This window comes from Talpa occidentalis, unplaced genomic scaffold, assembly GCF_014898055.3.
Source record: "Talpa occidentalis isolate TD23 unplaced genomic scaffold, MPIMG_talOcc4v2.1 talOcc4.2, whole genome shotgun sequence".
Taxonomy (NCBI): domain Eukaryota; kingdom Metazoa; phylum Chordata; class Mammalia; order Eulipotyphla; family Talpidae; genus Talpa; species Talpa occidentalis.
The window spans coordinates 61,819,468-61,845,849 of NW_023602073.1; the positions used below are offsets into that span (position 1 = coordinate 61,819,468).

Sequence of the window (26,382 nt, forward strand, 5' to 3'; positions counted from 1 at the left end):
TCTCTAATCCACTTGATTCTCTCCATACAGCAGGAAACCTCACAGGAACAAGGGAATGGCCTTTGGGTTTTGGCTTATAAATACTCATGGTCTCATTTTTCTTACTGAGAAAAATTTTTTTATCATGTTTAACATTCTTGTTGCCGTAGTGGAAACTTTTGTTCTTTGGAGAATTTCCCATTCCAATCCAGGCCTTGGGTCAGATTCCTCAGTAGAACTCTGAAAATTTTCTAGGGAAGTTTCTTTCACCATTGAGATTGTACCTTTGATGCATTTACACTGCTGTGGTTGGATTCCATGTGAAGACATCCTGGGAACCCAAGTTAGGGGAGGCAAGCTGAGCGGCTGTTGGAAAAGCATGTGTCTGGGACTCAATGGATGTCAGCATCAAGAGCCTTTTGTGGTTCTATTCCTTATACTGGGTTCTATTCCTTATATTCTCTTCTCACACTCTAGTATCTGAGATCCATGACCAATAGCCCATGCTTTAGTCAGTGTAAGTTAGATCACGCTGTGGTAACACACATCCCCATATCTTAGAGACTTAAGGTAACACCACCTCCCCATGGGAAGGGGGTCAACAGAGGGCACCTGCTCATCACAGTCACTCAGGGATGCAGCCTGGCAGAAATGAGGTGTCTCGTCCTTACATGTTGATAACTACTGTGCCAAAGTGAAAGAGGGTCTGGACCTGACAATGAATTACACTTGTCAGAGTTCTTCAGAGAAACAGAACCAATAGACTGTTTATACATCTATGTATATATCTCTCTCTCTCTGCCTATGTGCTTACTTATCTACCCACCTGCCTCCCTCCCTCCCTATATTTACCTTTAGGAATCAGCTCATTTGATTGTGGGAACTGGCAAATCCAATATATGCAGGGCAGTTTGCAGCCTGGGGTCAGAGGGAATAGTTGATATTTCAAATCCCAATCTCCAAGGCAATCTGAAGGCTGACTTCCCTTTTCCTCAGGGTTTTTTCTCTTAAGATCTTCAAAACTTTGGATAAGGCCCACTTACATTATGAAAAACAGTCAGCTTTATTTAAAAGTCTACTGATTTAAATATTTATCCATCTAAAAAAATACCTTCGCTGTGACACCAAACTGGTGTTTGATCAAATATCTGGTACCATGCCTCCCAAGTTGATACAAAATTGACCCTCACAATACTCTGTCTCTACTCTTAGCTCATGGGCCAGAATTAGTCGTGTGGCCCACCCAAACACAAATGGCAGGAGTACCATCTGCTATGTGCCTCGAGGGGGGTTGGGGACCTATAAGATTTGATTAAGCAACATTACGCAGCATTACTGGGGGAGGCAAGTTTTAGTTGCATGGTTTTAGACATTGACCCCCAAGGCTCCTTAATTCACACCAGAAGTTGAGCAAGGGTATGTGTTATGACCCCTGGCAACCAGGTGTACTAAATTTTAAGACTTACCTAACACTTTCCTCTGTTTTTTTTTTTTCCATACATTTTAAAATAGTTTTCTGTGTGTGTGTGTGTGTGTGTGTGTGTGTGTGTGTTGTGTTCAAGAAGCATCTGGATATTGTGTACTTTAATACCTTGTAAAATAATTTGGCCTTTATGACTTCCTATTAGTACAAATCCTTCAAGTTGCTTTTTTTTGGGGGGGGGTCATGGATCAGAAAGGGCTCAGGAGTTAGATCTTACTTTGTCACCATCTCACTCTGTATGTGACAAGTTCCTCCCCAGTGTGAGTCTGAGTTTTCCTGGCCATCCAGAGAGGCACTGAGCAATGGAACGCTAAAGTTTCTTCTGGCTCTGACATCTGTGCACCTGTGATCCCTGCCCTCTGCCAGCCTTTGTGGACTGGCTGCAACAGAGTTTTCCTCCGTGAAACCTGTGGGATCATTCTGGGATCTCACTGGAAGCCCAGGCCTCATCAGCTACCTGGCTGAGTTCTCTATCCCAGAGAAAATGCAAGCTACACACCAGCTGGGAAGTGTCATTTCTGTTCCTACTGTCCCCCTGCTTGATTGGAAGGGGAGATGATTGCAAGCATCTGCTGGGGTGGAACACCTGGAGGCATATACAAAGGAGAGCAGGAGATGGGGTTGGTCTAGCCTGGCCTGAAAGAGGGCGAGGAGACTGGCCAGCCCTTCAAGGCAAATCTGACCTCCAAAGAGCAGGGTGTTAAGGACTTCAAGCATTACTTGCTCCCTTCATATATTAGATCTAACACTTCTGTTATGTCCACTGGCCAGTTTAGGAAGCTCAATACCTGGAAAGCTTTATGTGTTCTTCAAACAATAATAATAGTGAGCATTGTGCTGCCTTATTCAAATGCTAGTTTCTCAGGATAGAAAAGTGAACAAAGATACTAAATTAATTAGATTAATTAATTAATTTATTGATAGTTAAATTTTAATTTGGAATGCTCAGAACAACACTGGTGGGGCTCTGAGAAGGGGGCAATCAATTCTACTTAGGACATACAAATTTCCATATAAGCGGGGTCTTGAAGGGACTTTATAGCAAGAAGCAGTGGGGCAGCCTTGGGAAGAGACACTGCATGAATGAACGTCAGAGAGCTGAGCAGTCACCCTCTGCAAGTCTGGCCTGGAACAGGGTGAGACAAAGTGAGGGAAGCTGGAGATGGGGTTGGAGATCAAATTGTGAAGGGTCTGGAATCACATAGGAGGAGATGGGTCTTAACTGAGGTTTTCATTTTTAAATACCAGGTTTTTAAAAAAGTGTCTTAAGTCCAGATGGGGCTTTCATTTCCATGGTTAAAACCTAATTCAAATAGATTTAATCCCAGCATCATTGCACTGTCCTGTTAGTTTCGCTTCCTGGTAGCACGAATATATCAATATGTCCATTTCCCTATGTTAGTCTTGGTGCTTTGAAATATTTAAGTTTTAATTTATAGGAGGAATGACTCCTTATATTAGGAAGTATGGGGAAATAACTGTAAAGAAATAGAGACCAAGAACAAGCAATTCCTCTCTTTAGGCAAGTTGGGGATAAGCAAGCAGGTAATTCCTTCATTGAGTATTTTGAGGGCAAGCCCCTTCTCTTCAGTATGGAGTTTTCCAGGGAATGAACCTGACCCTGGTAGGTGCTTCCTCTGCAATTGTAGGTTGATATAGTGTGGTCCCCCAGAGCCTTCAAGGGAGGTTTAGTGGCTGAGCTCCAGTGAAGATCAGATCCAAATGTTTGCATTCATTATCCATGGAACCTTGGCAGTTTACACTCTCGGACCTCAGTTTCCTCATCAGCAAAGTAGGAATAGAAGCAAAAGTAGCTACATCCTAAACTGTACTTGCACAAGGTAAATGATTAGTGTTATTACTGGTTTTTGTGCTCCCTCTGGATGAATTCAGCCCCTTGGGAAGAGCTGCAGGTGGAGAAACTCCCCTGAAGAAGGTTCTTTCAGCTTCTGTGTCCCACTCACCAGGAGAGGGACAAGCCTGTCCAAGCCCTCAGGATTAGGCAAGCACCCTGCCAGGGTCCCCGTGCTTGTTCAGAGTTTCTCCCTGGAGAAAACTGGCTCATCCTCTCTTCCTCCTTCCTATCTAGTGTCTCCCTGGCTCCCAGAGCAGGCTGTCCCTTTAAGAAAGGCAGCTGCACACAGTACAGCTATGGTGTACAGTGCTGGCCCTGCCTCCCCTGCTGGGTGCCCTGGGCTGCAGCTGGGACCCTCCTGGACTGGATTTGTGTGCTGGAGCCTTTGGAGAAGGGTGGCTGTTGAGGAGGAGCTGCTTCAAATCTACCGCGTACCCCTCAGAATCCATGACCAGGAAAGGCTCCCTATTCATAGAGCCCCATAGAAGCCCCGGGCTCCCACCCCACCACCCTGGCTCTGGGACATAGCAGGATCATTCTTAAGGACTGAGCTCAGGATCCCTAAAAAGAAAGTTGGAAAATAGCTGGATAAACTTGGTAAGTGAAAGAAACCCATGTTACGTCCTCCTCCTCGTATTGTGGATTGTAGATCCCTGGGGTTAAGGCTGCTGATTCTTGCCTGATGGAATCTGATGGACAAATGTAGGAAGGAGGAGCTGGAAGTGGGGCTGGGATTTCCAGTGGGTAGTTCGCCTTAGAATCAGGGATATCCCTGACCCCCTCCTGCCACTGTTTGTCACCCCGGTGGCAGGCAGCGGAGGGTTGATATCTGGAAATATCTGGATCCTGGCCCAAGGAGTGAAGATCAGGGAGGGGCAGATGTCAGATTTCTCTCTCATTTGGCAAAAACAAAGTGTGGTCAGTGAGGGCTGTTTGCAAAGATGCCCGAGGCCAAGTGACATTTGCAGCCTTAGGGTGAAGTGAGTGGTCTTCGATTCTGGCTCAGCAGGGAACTCAGGCCAATTCCTCTTTCTCCTGGGGTGAAGAGGCAGACCAGGCCCCAGGCTTGTTCTCCAGGCCCCCAAGAGGTTCGTGTTGACCCTTTGGACTGGGGTAGCTGTCCATGAGCAGCAGCGGGCAGTCATTGTAGGAGGAGGCAGGTCTGCCAAGGGCTGGGAAGAATGGAAGCCCTGTTGTTGCAGAAGCCTGGGAACACAGCCTGGGGGGAGGCCCACGCTGCCCAGAGCTCAGTGTGAGAAGGAAGGGGGGCAGAGGTCTGCGCGGCAGGCAGAGGGGTGGGACTGAGCTGACATCCCACCCTCTGCAAGCAGCTGGTCCCCTGCTTTCATTCCTGTGGTGTGGACCCAGGTGAGCTCCAGGGCCTGAATGCCCAGGTGCAGTTTGGAGAACTGGGCTCTGTGCCTCCCCTGGAAGATGCAGGATATAGTAGCAGCCTCAGTCCTTGGCTTGACTCCTAGATCAGAACTGTTCTTTACTAAACTCTGCTCCAACAGCCTTTTCTTTCTTTCTTTCTTTCTTTCTTTCTTTCTTTCTTTCTTCTTTCTTTCTTCTTTCTTTCTTTCTTTCTTTCTTTCTTCTTTCTTTCTTTCTTTCTTTCTTTCTTTCTTTCTTTCTTTCTTTCTTTCTTCCTTCCTTCCTTCCTTCCTTCCTTCCTTCCTTCCTTCCTTCCTTCCTTCCTTCCTTCCTTCCTTCCTTCCTTCCTTCCTTCCTTCCTTCCTTCCTTCCTTCCTTCCTTTCTTCCTTTCATTTATTTATGCATACAAGAACCGGGGAACAGGCCAGAGGTGCAGGGGGTGACAGGATCCACCAGAGACAGAGTGGGGAACAGAACAGGCTGACTGACTAAAATGCACTGCTGAGGGGAGCAGCGGGCGAGACAGGAGAGGTCTGCTGCGCCATGTGGGTTGCTCCCTTGCTCGCTGGGGATCGAACTTGTGCTGCAGAAACTTTGAACAGCTTCATAGTGCTGTGCTAACCCCCTTGTCCCACCAGGGAGGCCCCAGCAGCCCTTTCTTGTTCTTCCACTTAGGCCAGATTCTGTGCTGGAGGTTTACCGAAACAAAAATCGTGATGGAATTAGGACAGTGTGAAGCTCTGGAAAGATGTTTTGGATATGGAACTAAAGCCACTTTTGAAAAGAAACAATAATAGTTACCATTTATTGTGGACCTTGAGAGTGTCCATCCCTGTGGTAAAGGCTTTGTGGGTATCATCTCATGTAATTCTCCCAGTCATTTTGTTGAGTCATGAATAATTCTGGAGATCTTACAGATGATGAAACTGAGGCTGAGGGGTTAAGGAAAGGTCCTGTGTCCTGATGACACAGAGCTGAGAAATTGTGGAAACAGGACTTGAACTTCATTCATTCATTTGTTCACCAAAGTTGGACAAAGAAGTTTTAATGACCTGCTCGGCACCAACCATTCTGGTGGGCACTGCAGACTGCAGAGAATCAGACTAGGGAAGCTCCAGGTGAAACTAAGTCCACAACTGGATCCTCCACCCCATGCAGTCATTCAGACAGACCCAGACTCCTCTGGGTATTGTGTGGGGAGCTTTGTTTGAGAATGTACTTTTCCTTAAGAATTGTTTCATTTTAATGATCATCTAAAAATGGTATGTCTTCATCTGAGCCATCTGAATGGCGACTGTACAACCTACTACTGGCATGAGATTTTAGTCCTTGAGTTTGTTTCTATGCAAGTTGGCACCAAATGATTCTGTTTAACTTTTAATGTTTCCTTTGTTCAACTGAGTTCTACATTGTAGGCTTGGAAGGTGCAAAGTGCCAAGGATTAGAAATGGGTGCACTAATTCTACTGCAAGAAGGGTCAGTGTTCCCAGAGGAAATGGTTTAACATCGCCTCTCCTCGCTCAGAGCCAACTTTGTTCAGCTGGGGCAAATCAGTGGGGGTGAAGGGTCCTGATCCTCCAGCCTTTGGGTCTTCCGGATCAGAATGCATCTAGTCCAGAGACTCGGAGTGGAAACTGCAGGTCAGGACAGATGAAAGCTCCTGAATTGGGACCCAGAAGCCAGAACATAGTGTCTCTGACCCTCCAATAAGTGGTTGCTCCTCTCTAGACCTTTGCAGATGGAACAACTTATACTGTGACTGAGAAGAGACAGTGCAAGCCCTTGTGGGAGCTCTGTGTGACTTCCTCTCAAAAGAGAGTTATTCTCCCTCTGGTCATTCCAGAACTTTCCACCTTTCCCAGGTCCTGGCTCTGAGGTAATACAGGGAACTGTGGACATGACTTGGAATGCTTGCATGGATCTTGAGCTGCCACATCATGTTGAGCTAGTGCATTGGCACTGGATGGGGCTGGGTGACTAGCACCCTGTGTGGATGGGATGTCTCACCAGTGTGGGCAACTGGAGACTGGACACCCATGACCCTACTCTACTCTTCTTCCTCTTTCATCTACTTTGCCCCCTTCTGCTGATCTTGCCAGGAGGCAGCCTGTGGGCCAACCTACTTAGGTATCTCTAGTCCTCCTTCTCCAGACCCTTTCCACACTTGTCCATCTTCCACATTAGGAGTTGGCAAACCTTTGCTGTAGGGGTCCCAAGAGGAAATATTGCAACTTTTTTGTCCACACAGCCCCCAAAGCAGCCCTGGATGTGTCAATGGCTTTGGCTGTGTGCCAGCGAAAATGCATTTATGGAAGCTGGTGCAGGGCCAGATCTGGCAACCCCAGACCCAGATGGCATTAGTCCCTGCTGAAAACCTCTGCTAGTTCCCAATGGCCTCTTGACTCCTTAACAGAATGGACTGCACCCCTTCTACATCTCCAGGTTCATCTTCTGCACAGATCCTTCTTATGCCCCCTTCAGCTCCACTCTCTAGCCACACTCCCCATGCCACCTGGTCTTCCATAATATGCTCCTCTCTTTCATGCCTCCAAGACTTCACCCATGCAGACCCTCTGCCTAGAATGCTGCCCCCTCCTCTCCCTGCATCCTCTCCCCTCATCAGATTGGTGATCCCTTCTTTAGGTTAGGTCTCCCCTCCTTGTGTCCTGGGGTGATGCTCCACCCCTTGACCCTCACAATTGGGGGTTCTGCCTCTTCTCTGTGACCCTGCCACTCTGGACAGCCTTTGAAGTGCCCTTCTTTGCTACATTGTAGTAATATGTTCCTAACTTTATCTCCTCAAGGGCCTGTGGGGCAGGAGGCACTCAGGAGATAGTGTAGGCATAAACACCAATGACCTCTCCCTGCCCCCCTCTAGGCCTTGCTGCAGCAGGGGACTTTGGGGGCTCTAGCTGTGCCATTTTGGGATAGCAAGATCTTGTCACATGTGGGACACTAAAGCACCCATCCTGGAGCTTAATCTGTCACCTGCCCTGTAACCTGAGCCTGCTGTTCCCTGCGCACCGCTGTGATCGGGTGTCCGTGTTTGTTTTGACATCCCGTGCGGGGCACGGAGTGGGGCATGAGAGAGCCGGATTTCAAAGCAAGAATTTTCTCTAGCAGCCGCTAAAGGCCAGGCCCCTGCCAGCACCCGGGCTCCCATGTCAGCATTTTCACTTAACTAAGAAAACAAGCCCCACATCTCTGACAGAGATGGTTCTGCCACTTAAGGACAGAGGATTTGTGTCCGCCTGCAGGAGTGGCCTCCCAACTCTGGCAGGACAAGCTGAAAGAGTGCAGTGTGTGAGTGAGCCAGGGAGCACCCATGGGTACCTTCTCAGCCAGCCCAGGTGCCTCGCAGGTCAGATCATCGGGACCAGCTCCAGGCAGGGACCAGAGCATACATTTCTGCTCCCCTTCCCCTTCCAGGGTGTTTTCTCATTAAGTGGGTGAGGAGAGAGGATACAAGAGACTGGAATTTGCAGGAAGCAGGTTATTCCGGCTGCCGGGCTCTTAGAGGAGAGTGGTGAGAGGGGACTCTGAGGATAGTTTCAGGCGGGCTCAGGTAGCTCTCCTACAAGGAACAGCCTGGTCAGGCTTGCTGCTCAACTGTGCAGTGGCTTGATGGGAATTTAAAAAGGGTGTCTGTTCCTTAAAGGGAAAGTAGTTAATCCCATTGCTGAAGAAGCAGCCCTGCTCTGCCTGGGGGCAGGGTGGAGGCACATCCTTGAGCCAGGCATGCCCACATCTCCTTTGCTCACTCACTCTCTGCGGTGGCAAGAAGATGCTGGCACTCCACCAGTACCACCCTGGCAGGGTGTCATTTGGCAGGTGAAGGTTGGAATTGGTTTCTGGGAATTAGTTGCAGGAGCACAGGCACAACCTGTCCCACCACACACAGGTATGGAGCTGAGACCTCTCTCCCAGGTGTGTGTGTGCCCTGTGGGAAGGTGGGTTCATGTACCCCTGTGGATGTGGGCTCCTCCTGTAATCCCCAGCTGGCAGTGGTCCTGGCACCTCTGGGGCCAAATGGGGTAGGAAAGACACCAGTCTTTCTATCCTTGCTCAATAGCCCAGGGCAAATTATTTGGCATTTGTAAACCTCCAGTTTCTCATTGGGAGATGGGCATGAGGCTCACATTTTGTGGGCATCCTGAAGGGATAGGTGTGTGTTGATAAATATTGGAGAAGACCTGTGCCATGCCTGACTCAGTGGACCTGGCTTCCTTCCCCACTGGACACTGGTCTTGGTCTAGTTTCTGCCTGCCTGCTTGGTATCCCACTGCCTTAAGGGAGACTGGGGAGAAAAGAAAAACACAAAAACAAAAACAAGTCATGGTTCTTGTCTGCTCAGCAAGGAGGAAGAGGCCTGGGGAGGAAGTGGCTTTTGGACAGCTCTTGGTGTCTCATATAACTGGTCCAAATCACTGACAGTAGGTGGCAGATATATCTTGACATTTGAGAGCCCTCTCTCTTATCACCTTGGGTGTCTAGGGCTCCCTGCTTTCTGCAAATCATTGCTTCGTTAGTCGCAGAACAGAGCCACATGCTGCAGGAAGGTGGGGCCATTTCAGAAAGCAAGTATCTCAGGAGGGCATCTGTGGCACTAGAGAGAGGTCATTGTTTTTGTTGTCTGTTTTTGAGATTTGAATATCTCCCTCTTTGGTTGTTTTTCACTTCCAGCAGAATCCTCAAGTTGTGTGGCTGGTATGGCCAATGACTTTTCTTTCCTGGAAAACACCAAAAATGTCAGCTGATCCTCTTAAAACCCCAAACTCTTGCCCCCCAGGCTGCTTTATGTACTGGCTGTTTCTGCTGTTGATTTTGCCCACCTTGTCTGAGGGCCGCTTGCACAAAAATTAAGGAAAGTATGCCTAAAAGTCAGGAGTGGACCATGAGAAAGTGTACTGCTGGCAGGCAAATAATGTGTATTGGACGCTCATACACATGTTTCTGAAACTTTGACTTGCCTATCAGCACCCTTTGAACTGACTGTTGGGGAAATAGCCCCATTTTTAGAAAAAGGGGGGGGGGTTGTAAATATTCTCCAGACCTCAAAATAAAAATATGAGATAAAGACCAGGAGAAGTTGTGAATTTGTTTCTGGAATATTGAGGAATATCATCCAAAGAGGTGGCATAGTTTGGACTTGAGCAGATCTCCGGACTGTGTTCAGGGCAATATTCATGAATGAAACTTGCCTAGGATCTTTGGAGGTTTTTCTTTTCTTTGTGTTACATTTTCTTTTCTTTTTTTTTAAGATTTATTTATTTATACAAGCATGGGGGTACAAGCCAGAGGCGTGGGAGGGTGAGAGAATTCACCAGAGACAGAGCGGGTTGCAGAACAGGCAGACGGACCAAAGGCACTGCTGAGGGGAGCAGCGGGAGAGACAGGAGAGGTCTGCCATGCCATGTGTGTATCTCTCTGGCTGACTGGGAATTGAACCTGCACCGCAGAGGCTGCGGACAGCTTCACAGTGCTGCGCTCAACACGCTGCGCCACCGGGGAGGCCCTGTGTTACATTTTCATAGTTGTTGCCTTAGCAATGTCCACTATCTCCAAGAGAAACCATTTAAGGGAAAACCAGGACCCATGTCAGGGTTGCCTGGCGCTGTTCTCTCATGGGGAAAGGCTTTCTGAGACTGTAGAATGAAGTTCCGGCCTGGGTTGTCACAAGCTTGCTATGGACCTGGGGGCAAGTGGCTTTGCTTCTCAGGCCTCAGTCTTCTTTGTAAAATGGTTTTAGTAAGTAGTCACTTCCACACACTACACCCCGAGTCTCCCAACAGTCATGTGCAGGGCATGTCCCAGAAAGGAGAAGTTATGTTTATTCACATACAGGCAGGGGGAGTGACATCCCAGAGCGGAACAGGGTAGTCCTTTCCAGAGTCAGCATCTTGCAGCTGAGTTAGTGGAATGGCATCTGTTTGCTTTAGAGGCTTTCTGAGTGGGGGTTCCATTGAGGAACCACTGTGTCTGATGGTACCCCTGTGTCTGAAGGGATTGGAGGTGGGTGGGTTTCAAAGCAGCATCTGGAGGATGCTCCCTGCTTCCTTTCCGTGGGGTCCTCATGTCTCACTTGCTGTTCAGTGCCTCCGCCTGTGTGTGAAGTGTGCTTCCCTGTAGCATCCTTGGTCTGAGCCTAGATTTTCTTAATACAATAGAGGGGAACTTGCAAAACCCCAAACTCAGTTTTAGAATCCAAGGAGAGTTGCTGACCCAGCCCTGGACTGCTTCTGAGGTCTGACTTCTGCAAGGACCAAACCCTCTCTACATGCCCCCTCTCCCTCCAATATCTTCTTTTTTTTTTTTAAGATTTATTTATTTATACAAAAACTGGGGTATAGGCCAGATGTGTGGGAGGGTAAGAGGATTCAACAGAGACAGACAGGCAGATCAACTGAAATACACTGCTGATGGGAGTAGCAGGTGAGACAGGAGAAGTCTGCCCCACCATGTGGGTATCTCCCTGGCTGGCTGGGAATCAACCCATGCTACAGGGGCTGTGGACATCTTTACAGTGCTGTGCTCAACTGCCTGTGCCACCAGGGAGGCCCCTATATTTTCTTTCTTGCCCTGTCCTCTGCCTGGAGGTTGGTACCCAGTGAATACTGAGCCATCCTTCAAGACTCAGCTAAACACCACTGCTTCTGTAAAGTTTCTCCCCAACCCCGATTTTGAAGAGGTGAGGTTCTTCCTGATCTCTGCACCTTTGGTACTCACCCTGATGTGCACTTGTCACAGAGTGTGTAAACCAAACTGCTTCTCTCTCACTAGGCTCAGAGCTGCCAGGACACAAGGATGTGAACAGGACACATTTTGTGTGCCTAGTCCCAGCCACAGGGTCTAGCACAAAGCAGGTCCTCATTAAATAGGGGCTGAGTGAAAAGCAAGAGGGGCCTGACTGCTCTTTGCAGTTTTCTACTGAGAAGGAAGCAAGAGTGGCTGGTGTTTTGGCATGAAGCCGGGCCCAGTTTCATGTGGGTGAGAACACTGCAGTCTAAGTGGTGTCTCCTCCTTGTATCCCCTTCATGGCAGGGGCTGGGGATGGGGTGTGAACAGGCCTGCGCATGTGCCCAGGACAGACTGTGGGTAGCAGTACTACCCTGCTCTGTGGAGACCAAGGCACTGGGATTCTAACCAACTGCTTGCTCTTTCCAGCCTTGGTCCACAGTGGCACGGTAGGCTTGGCGGCCAGGGCCCGGGCTTACAGACAGTGTGTGACTGTGTGTGGGCCTCCTGGTGACACAGTGAAAATGTCCCCTCCCACTTTCCCTACCTGGAAGGATATCATGTTGGAGGTTGAGCAGACTATGTTTGGCAGGGGTTAGAAAGTTGTTATGTGAATCTTTTTATGCTTACCAAGAGGAAATTGGACAAGAGAAACATATGTGAGTATCGTTGGGATGAGAGAAGGCAGGGCCTCCTGGGGTTTAGCCTGGAGCTTATGTTCAAGGTACTCAGTTATTCCTGGGGCAGTGCTTTTGCCAAGAGCCCCCTCATGTGTCAGGCATTGTACTAAGAGCCAAGGATTCAAACCCACCCTCAGAGGGTTTACTTTCTGGTGAAAGTCCCTGAGGCTGAGAGGATAGAACTGATATCAGTGTCCCCAGGAAATCTTAGCAAGGGATTTCATTTCCCCACTCACTGGCTCCTGTGTCTTCTCCCCTAAGATTCTGCCCCCAGAGCACCTCAGTATCATCACCCTTCCACCGACTCTTGGCTCCCCCTACCTCCCCAGGCTGAGTTAGAGACCCTTGCTCTCCTGGGGTACCCTGTGCAACTTCCTCCTGGCTGCCCCTCCCTGCCTGTTCACCAGCTGTGCCCCCTCCCTGACTGGAGGTTTTGGATGACTAGGTCTGGGTTCGCTGCTCCACATCCCTACAGCGTGCAGTGCCTGGCACAGAGTGGGGTTCCATCCATGATTGTGGAATCAGTGAATCCATGGCACAAACACGGGTTTCATTTGTTCCTCATTGCCATCCGTGCCAAAGCATAGGTGCCTATCTGTTATCACCACTTTCTGGGTCAACAGTTGGGAGGGATGGGCTCTTGAGGAAGTTGGGGAGTTGTGACAAATTAGAGAAATGGGAAAGACACTGATTGGGTCAGTACTTAGCTGTGTCTTCCCTAGGACATGGCCTCAGGAGGCTCATTTGCCTTTGCAAACACTCCCTCCCCAGGCTGGGAAGGCAAGTGGGCTTCAGGGCTGGCAGAGCAGTGTTCCTTGTCTTCCTTCTTGTGGAATGGGACAAAACCATGCTGAGGGACAGACCTGCCTCTGCAGCCCTCCAGCTCATCAACCCAGCTGGGCCGGCAGGAGAGCAGGCCGCCTGGGAATGGCTGGGAAGCAAATCCAGGCCTCGGGCCCACCTCCCCCAAGGCCAGGATGTGGCGTGGGACCCAGGCAAGCGGAGGTTCCCACTGCTCAGCTCCTGCATTGGCTCCCAAATCCTCCAGGCCCAGCAGCATCTTGCAGCAGGAGGGGGTGGGGCGAGACTACAGCTGCCAGGGTCAAGACCCTGACTCAGTTCAGGGCAGCTCCGCAGGCACCCAACGCTGACATTTATCCTCCACCTGGACAGCTGCCAGTGGCCCTGCATCCCAGCCTTGACTTGCATGGAGGATGAGGCAGGGATTAACCCTTGCAGGCCCTGATTGAGTGAGACCAAGATGGGCCTCTCAGGTGCACCAGCATCCAGACACATGTGCCATGGACTGGATGAGTGTGTCTACAAATGCTCTCTCATTGACTCCTCACATCAGTTGGGAGAGACTCACCAATCCCATTTTACAGAGGAGCAAAACAAGGCACATAAAGTTACATAACCTGCCTAATATACAGTTAGTATGTCAACTTTCCTCAGTTCATTTTTTTTTTTTTTAAAGATTTAGTAATTTATTTATACAAGCACTGGGTACAGTCAGAAGCTCGGGAGGGTGAGACAATTCACCAGAGCCAGAAGGGGGAACAGAACAGGCAGACTGACAAAACACACTGCTGAGGGGAGCAGCGGGCACGCCATGAGAGGATCGAACTGGTGCTGCAGAGGCTGCGGGCAGCTTTGCAGCCCAGCGCTCAACTGCTGCACTACCAGGGAGGCCCCCTCAGTTCATTTTTTATAACAACTGTCCACTCTGTGCTGGGCAGTGTCCCAGGCACTGGATTTAGCAATGCCTGATGGACGAAACATCTCCCAGAGCATATATTCTAGTGTAGGGAGATCATAGCTAAGTATAATGTATAGCCTCTCATATGATGATGGAGCTGTGTGGAAAATGGGAAGGGAGAGGGACTGGTAGTTTAAATAATTAAGGAGGACCTCTCAGAGGGTAAACGAGAACACGAGCACTAGCACGGTGCTTACTGGGCCAGCCACTACCCTGACCTGGACATAAATCCATTCACTTAATCCCCACAAGGACCTTCTGAGCAGGTTACTATTATTGTTTTCCTTTTCAGAAGGGGAAATTGAGGCATATGGAGGTAAAGTAAGTGGCCAGAGAGGGTACAGCAGGTGAGAAGTAGTGCTGGGGTCTGCACTCAGGCAGTCTCACTCTAGCCACTGTGCTGCATTGCCAAGACCACCAAGCCCATAGCGGACGGGGAGGGGAGGAGCCCTGCAGAATGCTACCTGAGCAGGCCAAGCTGGGGCCGGGGAGGGCATGCTCTGACCTACTCCTCTGTGGCCCCTTGGTGGAGAAAGGGTGGGGAAGTAAACAGATTAGTTACCCCTGGATGAGAGGGGTGGCCTTCACTAGCTTCAGTAGAAAGTAGATTTGCATCCAAGTCCCAAGTCTGTCCCCTCCCCTCCCCTCCCCTCCCCTGCCTCCCTGAGCCCTCCTAGAACTCACATCTGAAACAAGTAGCATGGTTTCTTGCTATTGTCCTCATCTTTCCTCCCTCCACGTCAATCTGAGAATATTTAGTTATGGTGATGATGATGATGATGGTAGCAGCTAATATTTCTGAAAGACTTCCTGAAAAAGGTGGTGAAATAAAAGTATTATAATTTGCATGTGTAGGGAAAAGGTAATTTCCTCATTTGTTAACTTGCAATCTGAATTTGAGCTGATAAACCCAGGTGCTTTCGACTCCTCTGATGGGAAACCGCACCTTTAACTCAGGGTCTCCATGAAGTCACAGTATAGATGCCCCATGAGGGGTCCCTCTGGGAGGTCTACCCTTCCTCCCCCTGTAGTCTGGTTTTGAGAGAAGCTCCAGTATTCTTTGGAACCCAATATTCTTTGGGTTTTGAGGCCACAGGTCACCCATCGACCACTGGTGACCTGTGCCCGTGCTGCCTCTGCTCTGTGGGCCCCTGTATTGAAACACTGTAAAGGGACCAGATGTGGACTTGTGCCTGGGGCTTAGAGGGGGAATCTGGTACAGGCTTTGTTAGTTCCCCTGGTACTCTGGGATGTCCACCTACCCTTGGAGGGCCCAAGTGTCCAGCTGTTGCTTGGGTGTGAAGGCTTTAGCCAGCTAGGCCCATGGGCAGTGCCCAGGTGGCTCCCTTGACCCTACTGACCTGCCCCTGGCAGGGCCTATTGTCCTGGGTCTGACTGAAGGCAGAGCTCTCTGAGGCAGAACACTTCCCAGGTGTGTGTTCCTATTCCTGGACTCTCCAAGTCACCAGGTTATTTCTAAGGATGTCTGTCCCTGCTGCCCTTTCTCACCAGGTGGGGAGGGCAGTAAAATCCTTACCACTTCTTTATTTCCCTTTATAGTGCTCTTCCTATCCTCTTCCTGCTGGAGAAAATGGCATTACTTTTTTTTTTTTTAAAGATTTATTTATTTATGTACACAAGAACTGGGGTACATGCCAGAGGTGTGGGGGTGAGAGGATTCACCAGAGACAGAGTGGGGAGTAGAACAGGCAGATCTACTGAAATACACTGCTGAGGGGAGCAGCAGGCAAGTCAGGAGAGGTCTGCTGCACCATGTGGGTAGCTCCCTGGCCAGCCTGAGATCAAACTCGGTGCTGCAGAGGCTGCAGATAGCTTCACAGTGTTATGCTTAACCCCTTGTACCATCAGGGAGGCCCTGGCATTACTTCTTATACCAACCCATGCCCATTCTATGGACTTGCTGGTCCTGGGGTTATTCACCATTTGCCCAGGTCATGACTTAACTCTGATATTAGAAGGGCACAAGCAAAAGGAAAGGAAAGGAAAGGAAAGGAAAGGGAAAGAAAAGGGGAAAAATTTAAACAGCTAGATTTCCCAGAAGCAAAATACATTGGGAACTGTTTTAAATTGTTAACTGTTTTAGTTGTTTCTTTTTTTTTTTTTTAAGATTTATTTATTTATTTATACAAGCACTGGGTACAGTCAGAAGCATGGGAGGGTGAGAGAATTCACCAGAGCCAGAGCGGGGAACAAAAAAGGCGGACTGATGAAATACCCTGCTGAGGGGGAGCAGCAGGCACGGCAGGAGAGGTCTGCATGCCATGTGGGACCCTTGCCGGTGGCCGGGGATCAAACAGGCACTGCAGAGGCTGCGGGCAGCTTCGCAGCCCAGCGCTCAACCACTGCGCCACCAGGGAGGCCCTGTTTTAGTTGTTTCTTGTAGAATACTCTGTGTCGGACATGCAGAATTATTCCTGAATTGTCTCTCCTTGCAACTACATTCTGAGTTATGCCATGTCAAATTCTCTGGTTACAGACAAGGAAGATAAGGCTTAACAGAGGTTAAGTAATTTCCCCAAGGCCTTACAGCTAGTTAGTGGCAGTGCCAAGTTTAGAAGTTAAATGCTTTAGATACTCAACTCCGTCCTGTACCTAAGGCTTTTGATGCCCTTGCAGAAAGGGCATCAGAAATCTTGCAGAAATCTTGCCCTTGCGGAAATCTCGGGGGTCAAGATTCTTTAGCTAGCACTCTGACATCAAATGTAGCCCCTTGAATAATGCATCAAATTCCCAGATAAGGGGGAATTGGCTCAATCGGGGCTAAATATTGGCACAAACATATCCTGGTGACTGTGTTTGATAAAAGTCTGGTTTGGGACCTCCCTGGTAGTGCAAGGGGTTAAGCATTACACTGTGAAGCAATCTGTAGCCTCTGCAGCACAGCACAAGTTCAATTCCACATGGTGAGTCAGAAACCCACATGGCAAGGAGAAACCCACATGGCCAGGCAGACCTCTCCTGTCTCTCGCCCACTGCTCCCCTCAGCAGTGTGTTTCAGTCAGTATGTCTGTTCTGTTCCCCACCCTGTCTCTGGTGGATCCTCTCACTCCCTGCATCTCTGGTCTGTACCCCAGCTCTTGTATGCATAAATAAATCTTTAGGGAAAAAAAAAGTGTGGTGTGACCTCCCTGACTCGAACCTTTTTTGCTCCCCTAGTTAAAGAGGCCTTTGACTTGCAGCTGTAGCTTTTTTTTTTTTGCAGAGCCTGGTACAGCCCTGACTCTCAGCCCTCAAGCAGCTGAAACCCAGCCTTTTTTTTTGTCTGCCAGTAGCTGTTTCCAGCTGGTAAGGCCCATGACCCAACATTGAAAGCTCAGCTCTGGCCTTCATCTGCTCTGGAGTTGAAGGGCCAATGCGGGTATCTGGGTACAACCTAAAACTGGCTGGGGGAATAATCTCTTGCCTTATATATTTAGCATGTATTCCGTAATCAGCACCATCTATTGGTGGGTACAATGTTAATTCTCAATAAAAGTAGGGATGGTCCACCAACATTCACACCATATTTTCCTGCCCAGATTTGTTTTTCCCAAAGCCCCAATTCCCTGGCAAATCAGAGGTGGATGGGCAGAGAAAGGGAGGGAGAAAAGTCAATGAGAAGTGATTAAGGCAATGCACAGGCACAATTTCAGATGTACTATTCTTCCCTATTGCCTCCTCTAGGAAGCCTCCTCTGCTGTCCCCTTGCCAGTAACTGGGCTGTATTAGATGCCTCCTCTATTCAAATCACAATTTTTAAAATTTGTTATTAAATTTATTTATTTATTTTCTTACATTGTCATTAATTTTTGTACAGTAATTGGTTTCTCCCCTCAGGTATGGCCCCTGTAGTTCTCCCGCCACCACAGCACCTGTGACCCATCACCACAGTCCCTTGTGCTCTACCCTCCCCCATTTTAACCCCTCTCCCTTCCCCTCCCTGCTGTGTGCCTCAGATCTATGGTCAGCTTGCAAGTTTTGTCTTTTACCTGACACTTTGTTCAGTTTCTCTGTATTCTACATGTAAGTGAAATTATCTGATATTTATCTTTCTCCTTCTGATTAATTTCACTGAGCATAAGCCCTTCCGGCTCCATCCATATAGCAGCAAATGGCATAGGTTTATCTTTTTGATTGCTGAATAGAATTCCATTGTGTATATATACACAACTGCTTGATCCATTCTTGTGTTTTGGGGTAGTTGGATTGCTGCCATGTCTTGGCTACTGTAAATAGTGCTGCAATAAACATAGGTGTACAGGTTTCCTTTTGAATTAGTGTTTTTGTGGCCTTTGTCTAGATTCCTAGGAGTGGGATCTACTGAGTCATATGGTAAATCCAGTTTTAGTGATCTAAGGAATCTCCATGCAGCTTTCCATAGTGGCATTCCCACCAGCAGTGTAAGAGAGTTCCTTTTTTCCCACATCCTCGGCCACTCTTGTTTCCAGTTTTTAAAATAACTCTTATTTAGATATAGGATTGAACTACAGATTTTCTTTTTTTTTTTAAATTTATTTATTCATGCATACAAGAACCAGGGGACAGGCCAGATGTGTGGGAGGGTGAGAGGATACACCAGAGACAGAGTAGGGAGCGGAACAGGCAGACTGACAAAATACACTGCTGAGGGGAGCAGCGGGCGAAACAGGAAAGGTCTGCCGCTCCATGTGGGTATCTCCCCAGCTGGCCAGGATCGTACCCGCACTGCAGAGGCTGCGGACAGCTTCATAGTGCTGTACTCAACCGCCTGCACTGTCAGGGAGGCCCTGTTTGTTTTTAATATAGTCCATGCTCACAGTTGTGAGTTGGTATCTCATTGTGGTTTTGATGAGTCACAGTTTCTTACCTGTGTGCTTCTCATCTTGCATTATGACTCTCTCTTCATGTGTGTGATTCTCCCACTAAACTGCATTCTGTAGGTGAACAGGTATATACCTTATTCATCTCTTGGTCCTCAGAGTCTGGGGCACTCAAGTGAGTCAATAAATGTTGGTTGAGATGGTCATTAAACTAACATGTCAGACATAAGGATCAGATCAAGGCAGTTTTACTGAAGAGGGCGTGCTCTGAGCTCAAATTCCCCAAGTCTGCAGGATGGAAAGTAATGCAGAGACATGAAGTGTGTTCTCCCATGTCTAATGTGAGTGTATTATGTGTTGATGTGTTTTGTGTGTGCAAAAGTGAGAGGAGGAGAAGAAATATTTGTTAGTATCTCACCAGTGGCTGAGAGATCTTTTCTCATATTCGAGAAAAGGACTGAAAATCAAAGCATGAACTTGAAGAGCATGAGAAGGTAGGGGAAGTGGGGGAGATATGTTCTCCTTGTGACTTTTTGAGCCCTAAATCTAGTGTTGTTTTCTTTAGCTTTTAAGAGGGTAGATACCATGTCTTTCTCAGAGCAGAACCCCTGCTGCCTGGCACAGTGCCAGGGCACAGAGTAGATGCTCAATTAACATTCAAATGGATGAATGAACATAAGGCAGAAGGAGCTTGCAGTCAAGTGAAGTTCATCAGGGAAAACTTCAGGGAGATAAGCACTGAATCTAATTATGAAAGAGGGAAAAGAGGGGAGTCAGGCCCTCTTGGTTTGGATTCTCCCAACCAGATGCTGATCCAGAATGACCATGTCACGAGGGAGAGGAAGACTAAAAGGTTGGGGAGTCACACAAAGACAGGCCTGGAGAGAGAGGTTCCTTCCTTTTATTTTGCTTCTTTTCTTCCAGCACTGAGAATTGGACACATTGCTAAGATTCCTTGAGTCCCTAGGGCAGGGGTGTGTGTGGGGGGGCAGTTCTAACAAATGAGTCTGGATAGAGGCATGTGGAGTGTGGCCCAGAGAAGAAGGGAGGAGGGGAGAAGAAAATTGCAGACTTGGAGAGAGGGAAGTTCTATTTTGGGTGACTTTGAATCCTGGTCCCTCTCCCCGCCAGAACTGCAGCAGACCACCACCCTCCACACATGACCCTCTGTCCCCACTTCTGTGCATTGGCTTCTGCTCCATTTTTGGCTCTCATTCTGCATCCTTTAAGACTTGGCTAATTCTCTCGTTGGTGTTCTACTCTTGGTTTACTAGGAGGAAAACTTCCTCCCCAGCTTTTCAAAGAGGTTCTCCCTAAATAACAACAACATCTACAAATAATAATAAACACCTACAATTTGTCTCTATCCTGATTAGGGGCCAAGCACTATACCAGGTGGTTCATGTGTCATTCAATAGCAAGAAACAGTGTGGTAACTCTTCTTGTGATGTCTACTCGACAGATAAAGAAACCTAGCCCCAGAGAGATGGAGTAAGCCAGGGAGGGTCATCCTGCCAGGTGGTAGCAAAGCTGTGGCTTGACCCCAGATCTACTTAACACAAAAGTCTATGCTCTTCCCATAGCTACACAGCCCTGTCTCTGAATAAGTCCTGGAATGCGGCCCAGTGAGCTACTTTATAACAAGATGTCCAGGAGATTCTTGAACCTCTGGTTTAGCTGATCTGGCTCCAACCTGGCTACAAACCCCTAAGCTTTCCTGGAGAAAGTTTATTTATCCACTGCTGTTACTCATTCTTACAATTCCATTTACCAGGCTGGCATAGGGCAAAATGCTAAGGTCCCTGAGCAGTCTTTGGCTTGGTTGTGAAATAGGAGACATCTCAAACCTGAGAGGGAACCTCTCCAGCTCCTTATTTGCAGAAAAGGATCTCCCAAGTGTGGTTACTCAATGATGATGGCATCTAGGAACATCTAGTTCACGTAGGAACTTTTAGGAAATATCCATGCCAGGCTCCCTCCCCAGGCCAGGTCAGCATCTCTGGGGGTGGGGCCAGGGCAGTGGGGTGGCTCTCCTGTGCATTCGGTGATTCACAGGCTCTGCTTCCCATCACTTTCATGGGAAGAGGCCAGGCATCTCCAACAGATGACTCTGGGATAAGTCAGGAGCTTGGCCTACGACCCCCACCTGTGCTGATCACTGGACATGTGAGCTGGTATTACTTTCCGTGTAATATCAAGAAACCCATTTGGATGGAGATACAAAATCACTCCCAACAGTTTTATCAGGAACACGGCTGACATTGTGAACTCCCTTTGTCTGCTTCATGTATCTATTTCTCAGCTGGGCTTGAACTTGAGTGAGACAGGGAAGTTCTCTGGATGACCCCACAGAAACCCTACAGTAAATGCCTGACCGAGTCAGTGTTGAATTTAATATGATCGCACAAGCAAGTCAGCCAGCTGGTGGTCAGTGACGTTCACTGCATCTAAATCAAAGTCCCCTCTGATGGCAGTGCACCTCCCTGGGGACTGACCTCCAGGTTTACACCACTTCCACACCAAGCTCATGCTAACGGTGAACTTGTCAGTCACCACCAACCACTCAGGGAACTGTCATGGCTCTTGGTAGAGATTCCCAAAGAAGCTTTCTATATCTGGGAGAAGCCCAATTAGTTGTATGTGTGTGTGTGTATGTGTGTGTGTGTTTTAACAAGTTCCCTGGTGACACTGATGTGGCTGAGCTGGGGACACATTTTGAGGTCACCTGTGCTAAATGAAAACAAAGGCAGGTGAGTACTGGCTTTAGGAACCCCCAGGGGACATGACTGATTGGAAGAAGCATTGCTTGACTGGATATAGTCCAGTGTTCCCCACCATTGACAGCAGATCAAAATCACCCGGAGAGATTTACAAAGGGCAGAGTCTGGTGGGGTGACCATGTGCTCCAGCTTGTCTGGGGCTGAGAGGTTTCCTGGTCTGTGGGACTTTCAGTGCACTCCCAGGGATGACCCCTGTGAGCCAGGGTGCACTTTCCCTCCTGGCTCCCCATGCCCACACAGAGAGTCCATTATAATTGTTTTTGGGTGGAGTCCAAACATTGGTATTTTGACATCAAAATTGATATCAAAATGCCCTATTGGGCCTCCTTGGTGGCGCAGGGGTTAGACAGTGCTATCAAGCTATCAGCAGCCACTGCCGCATGAGTTTGATCCCCGGCCAGGGAGTTACCCACCTAGTGCAGCAGACCTCTCCTGACTCATCCACTGCTCCCTTCAGCAGTGTATTTCAGTAGATCCGCCTGTTCTGCTCCCCACTCTGTCTCTGGTGAGTCCTCTCAACCCCCACACCTATGGCCTGCATCCCAGTTTTTATATCCATAAATAAATAAATATTTTAAAAAATGTCCTATGATTCTACTTTGTAGTTAGGTACGAGAACTTGTAGGATTTGATCATAACTCTAGAAAGAAGGTGTAGATTAGGGAAAAAAGTTTGTAAAGATGCTGGTGAAAGAGGAGGGAAGAGAACAGAGAGTGAATTAAACTAGTTGCATCCTAATTGCTTGGGAGAACTTGTTAAAATTGCAAATCTTTGGGTCCTCCTTACCCCAGATCTGCTGACTTGAAAACTCTGAGAGCAGGCAGGCCCTGGAATCCGCATTTCTGGTGAGTCGATTAGGTGCCTCAGGACGCACTGTAGCTGGAGATGGTGCTGAGAGTGGGAAAATAAAGAGCAAAAGTGAAAGCAGAGAGCAGAAGCCCAGGCTATGCTCCAAGCAGGTACTTGTGCAGGAACTTGGAACAGAGGTGTGAGTGAGAGGGTGCAGATGGGGTACAAAAGTAAGGGTCAGCTCCAGCCTAGGCTGGGCTAATGGTAAGAAAGGAAAGCACCTTGAAGAAACAGCTCCAAGCTACAGTGCCTGCCTGCTCAGACTGAACACTCAGCAAGGTGAATGCTGCCAGTCAATCAGGATGCTCACTCAGCCCCTGGCTCTGAGACCACATGGCCTTGCCTGTGTCTGAGTGAGGCCTGAGCATCCCCACAGGAGAGCAAAGGACTCAGGTGGGAAGCATTTCTACATAGACCAGGGGTGGAGACTGATTGGATAATTCATGAAATAAAGGAGAGTAAATAGAACTTTGGACTGTGATGAAAGCCTGCCTCTAAGCCAGGCTCAGTGGGTTGTGTGCTGTGCGGCCTTCTCTGAGCCTGAGTTTTGGGTCTGTAAAATCGGAATGCTAATGCCCACCTCTCAGTGTTTGTGTGAGAATGAAATGAGGTAATAGATACAAAACACCTGCTAGCAGCCCTCAACAGAGGAGTTGATCATTCTGTAGATTTGAGCCTCAGGACTATGGTGCCTTTCACAGAAAGGAGCAGGGGCAGTTGAGAAGGGCAGGAGATGAAGTCAGCTTGAGAGGAAGTGGGGGGAGTTGTGTGGGCACACTGGAACGGGAATGTGGAGCTGGAGCCGGAGCCTGGGAAAAGAAGGGCTGTGGCGTGACTGTTGCTGAATGAATTGAAATAAGGTAATGGAAGGCTGTGTGGAGGGAGAGAAGATAAGGGAGAACAGAAATCTGAGAGGTGCGAACTTGGCAAAGCCCTGCACACCTCTAGTGTACCAGCTCTGTGCTAGTAGAGTGGCAAGCCTGCAGGCTAGCTGGGGCTGGGAGGCAGGCAGGCACCCGAGCCTCCCAGGCCCCCATCAAACTTCACTTTCTCTGGGCTCTCTTTGGTGTTCTCTTGTGGTCTTGCCTCTTGTAGGGTAAGGAAAAAAAAAAATCAGGCTTTTCTGCCCTCCCGCCATCAGGATAGATGAGGGAACCCTGTGATCCTGAATGCATGCCTGATGGCGGCCACCTGAAGTGGGTACACCTGCACTAAGACTGTGCTTTTAAGGGTGGTGTCACGGGGATGCCAGTAGAAGCCGAAAGAGAAGAAGCCCAAAGCAGAAGCAGAGAAGGCCAGAGAGCCCAGATAGAGTGAAGATTTGCTGGGGGCTGGGAGGACTGCCAGTCCTCCCAGCCCCCAGCACCCCTGCCTGCCACGTACCCACTGAACCCCAATAAAGACCTGCAAGACCACTGAGGACTCTGACTCCTCCTTTACCCGGTCTGCATGAGATCAGAAAACCTGCACTGTGTCCTGTCCTGCCCTTACACCTCTTCTGTAGTTGTCTTCTCGCAGCCATCCTCCCGCAGCCATCCTTCTGTCCCTGATGCCTCTCTTATATCCCTGGCCTCTAGGCTCAGGTGATCATTACACATGCACGCACACCCATCCTCCAGGTGACACTATCAGGCACGCATGCCCCATGTCCACACTCCCAAGCGCCTTCTGCATCAACAAGATCAAGGCTGCAGGTGACAGTCACAGAGGCTATTGGCATAAAAAGCCTAGTTAGATCACTTGCCCTACAGCTGGGCACTGGGGTTCCTGATTGTAGTGGCAAGATGGGCACAGGGCAGGATCTTTATGACCTGAGCAGACGGGGAAAAGGAGGACAGAATTGGAGCCCTTGGCGGCTTTTTGCAGGCTTTTATTGGGGTTTACTAGGTACATGGCAGGCAGGGGTGCCAGGAGGCTGGCAGGCCCTCCAACCCCCAGAAAGTCTTCACTCTTCCAGTACTCCCCAGCATTCTCTCGCTGTCTCTGCCTCTCTGCTGGTGCTGCTTTCTTTCGCTCTGCTGGCGTCCCTGTGACACCGCCCTTTTAAGCCCAGCCTCAGCCCAGGTGAATCCCATCTACATATGCCCACACCCTACTCCATGTGCCCGCCAACAGGCATGCATTCAGGACCGCAGATCCATCATCAATCCTAAGGGTGGGAGGGCAGAAAAGCCTGATACTTTACTTACCCTACACTGATGGCTGACACTGTGACAACCTCAAGAAGGTCTCCACCCACTGGTAGTGACTGTCATTCAGGGGCAGTATCAGCTGTCTGATGTTTCATGATGGGAGAAAGTCAGAATGCTAATGAGGGAAAGGAAGAAAGTCTCAGGGGCAAGACTGGACAGGTGACTGGGGAACAAAGGCAGAGGGAACCAGCTGGTGCAAATCAGAGGCAAGAGAGAGTGGAGCAGGGTGAGGAGGGTCTTGGGCCTCCATCACTGAGCACTGAGGAGACAGGGAGAAAATGAAGTGCCCTGGGGAAGAAACCTTTTCATTGGAGAGATGGGGCAGAACTTGCAGGAGTGTCAGGGTCAAAGGCAATTTAGAAATGGGGAAGTCCACGAGAGGATTCATGCAACTGTTGGGAGGAGGGCCAGGGTTCTGAGAGCCCAGCTTCTTCAGCATGCACCCTGGACCCAGGGTCACCTTTCCCTGAAGCACAGAGCAGAATCTCCCTTACACCCTTTACATGCAAAGATGCCTTTTGTTTGCAGGGATGAGGGGCAAAGCATATACACAGAGAAATGAAAATACCCTATGTATTGTCTGGGAATTCCAAGATCTGATTTAAGCATGCGACTTTATAGAGGAGCATGCCTTTGCCTCTTGCTGAGAGTCACTTGAGACACCTCTTGAGGGTACCTGGCCAAGGCTTGCATATCTTGACCTCCCATGGCCTCTGAAGAGGAGAAAAGGTTGACGGGCCTGACTTCATTGGGTTTGCCATGGAGGTTTATTTATGGGGAGTTAACAGCTGTCTCTTGGCCCCTCCCACCACCACCCCAAAGCCATTAGATTTCACTCATTCAGGAAGGGGATCTGCTGCTTACTTGGCATGTGTTTGAAATTATTCTCATGGAGCTCAACTGAGTCCAGATGGGGCAATGTTCACTGGCATAAGAAATACAGTTTAATATAAGAAATTAAGTAACACCTAGTACCACGAAGCAGTACAGAATGGACTGTTCAGTCAAAAACTGCTCTGAGTTTATTTGGGAGCATTCATGTAGATTATGGTCAGGAAGGCTACTTGGAGAAAGCATGTTTATCCAACTGCTGAAAGGCCTACTGTCACTGTATAGGGCCAATGTGATTTGGTCACACTGATGAGATACTGACAAGGTCAAGAATCCAGGATGTACTGCATTTATTTAATTCATCCCCTCACTACTTCCTGCTGTGTGAGAGAAAGGAGCCCTGGGGCTTGGAAATAAAAGAGGAAGCTTCTGTGCCCTCCAGGAATTTAGGGCCCTTGGACAAGGGTGCATTTAGGGAGGAGTTAGCAGTACAGTGTGGTGGGAAACTGGGGACAGTGGAACTGAGGGATGAGGTGGGACAAGGAGGCAAGGTGGGGCCAGCAGAAGCCCAATTGTTACTGAATTGCCTATCAAGGCCATTTGGGCAGGAAGCCACCCCAGATTAAAGTAACTTGTCAATGTTCTGTCCTGACCATTTGAAGACTGTGGGTAACAATTTTGGAAACACAGGGAGGGGCTGCTGGAATGCTTCTCCTGGGAAACTGGTCTGTGCTGGCCACTGGGCAAGACGGGCAGGACCAGCTGCAGGATTTGTGGGACCTGGTACAAAATGGAAATGCAGGGCTCTTGGTTCACAAATTATTAAAGCTGTCAAGAGCAGGGCAGCAGAGCATTAAACTAAGCAGGGGCCCTTCCGAGATCTCAGTTTGCATGCCTGAGTCTGCCTTGAAGATGGGCAGCCTGGGTCCTCTGTGACTCATTGTGTGTGGTAAGATGACGGTGGCTGGGGACAGTGTTTCCCTGGGCTGGTGCTGCCTTCTTCCCTGAGAGCCAGGATGGGATTGTAGAGGAGGGATGGAGCACCACAAGATTCTGCCATGACTG

The 26,382-nt window shown here is 48.9% G+C and overlaps 1 protein-coding gene across 3 annotated transcripts in view; it reads left to right on the top strand.

Moving 5' to 3' along the window:
* The window catches only part of DAAM2 (dishevelled associated activator of morphogenesis 2), a 166,673-nt gene that overhangs the window by 81,630 nt on the left and 58,661 nt on the right, over positions 1-26,382 (top strand). Inside the window, exon 2 of one of the 3 annotated variants that reach the window (XM_054698764.1) lies at positions 17,090-17,172. The exons of the other annotated variants lie outside the window; for them this stretch is intronic. The gene's annotated coding sequence lies outside the window, so the exon portion shown is untranslated. The remainder of the gene's footprint in view (positions 1-17,089; positions 17,173-26,382) is intronic. 3 annotated transcript variants of the gene reach the window in all.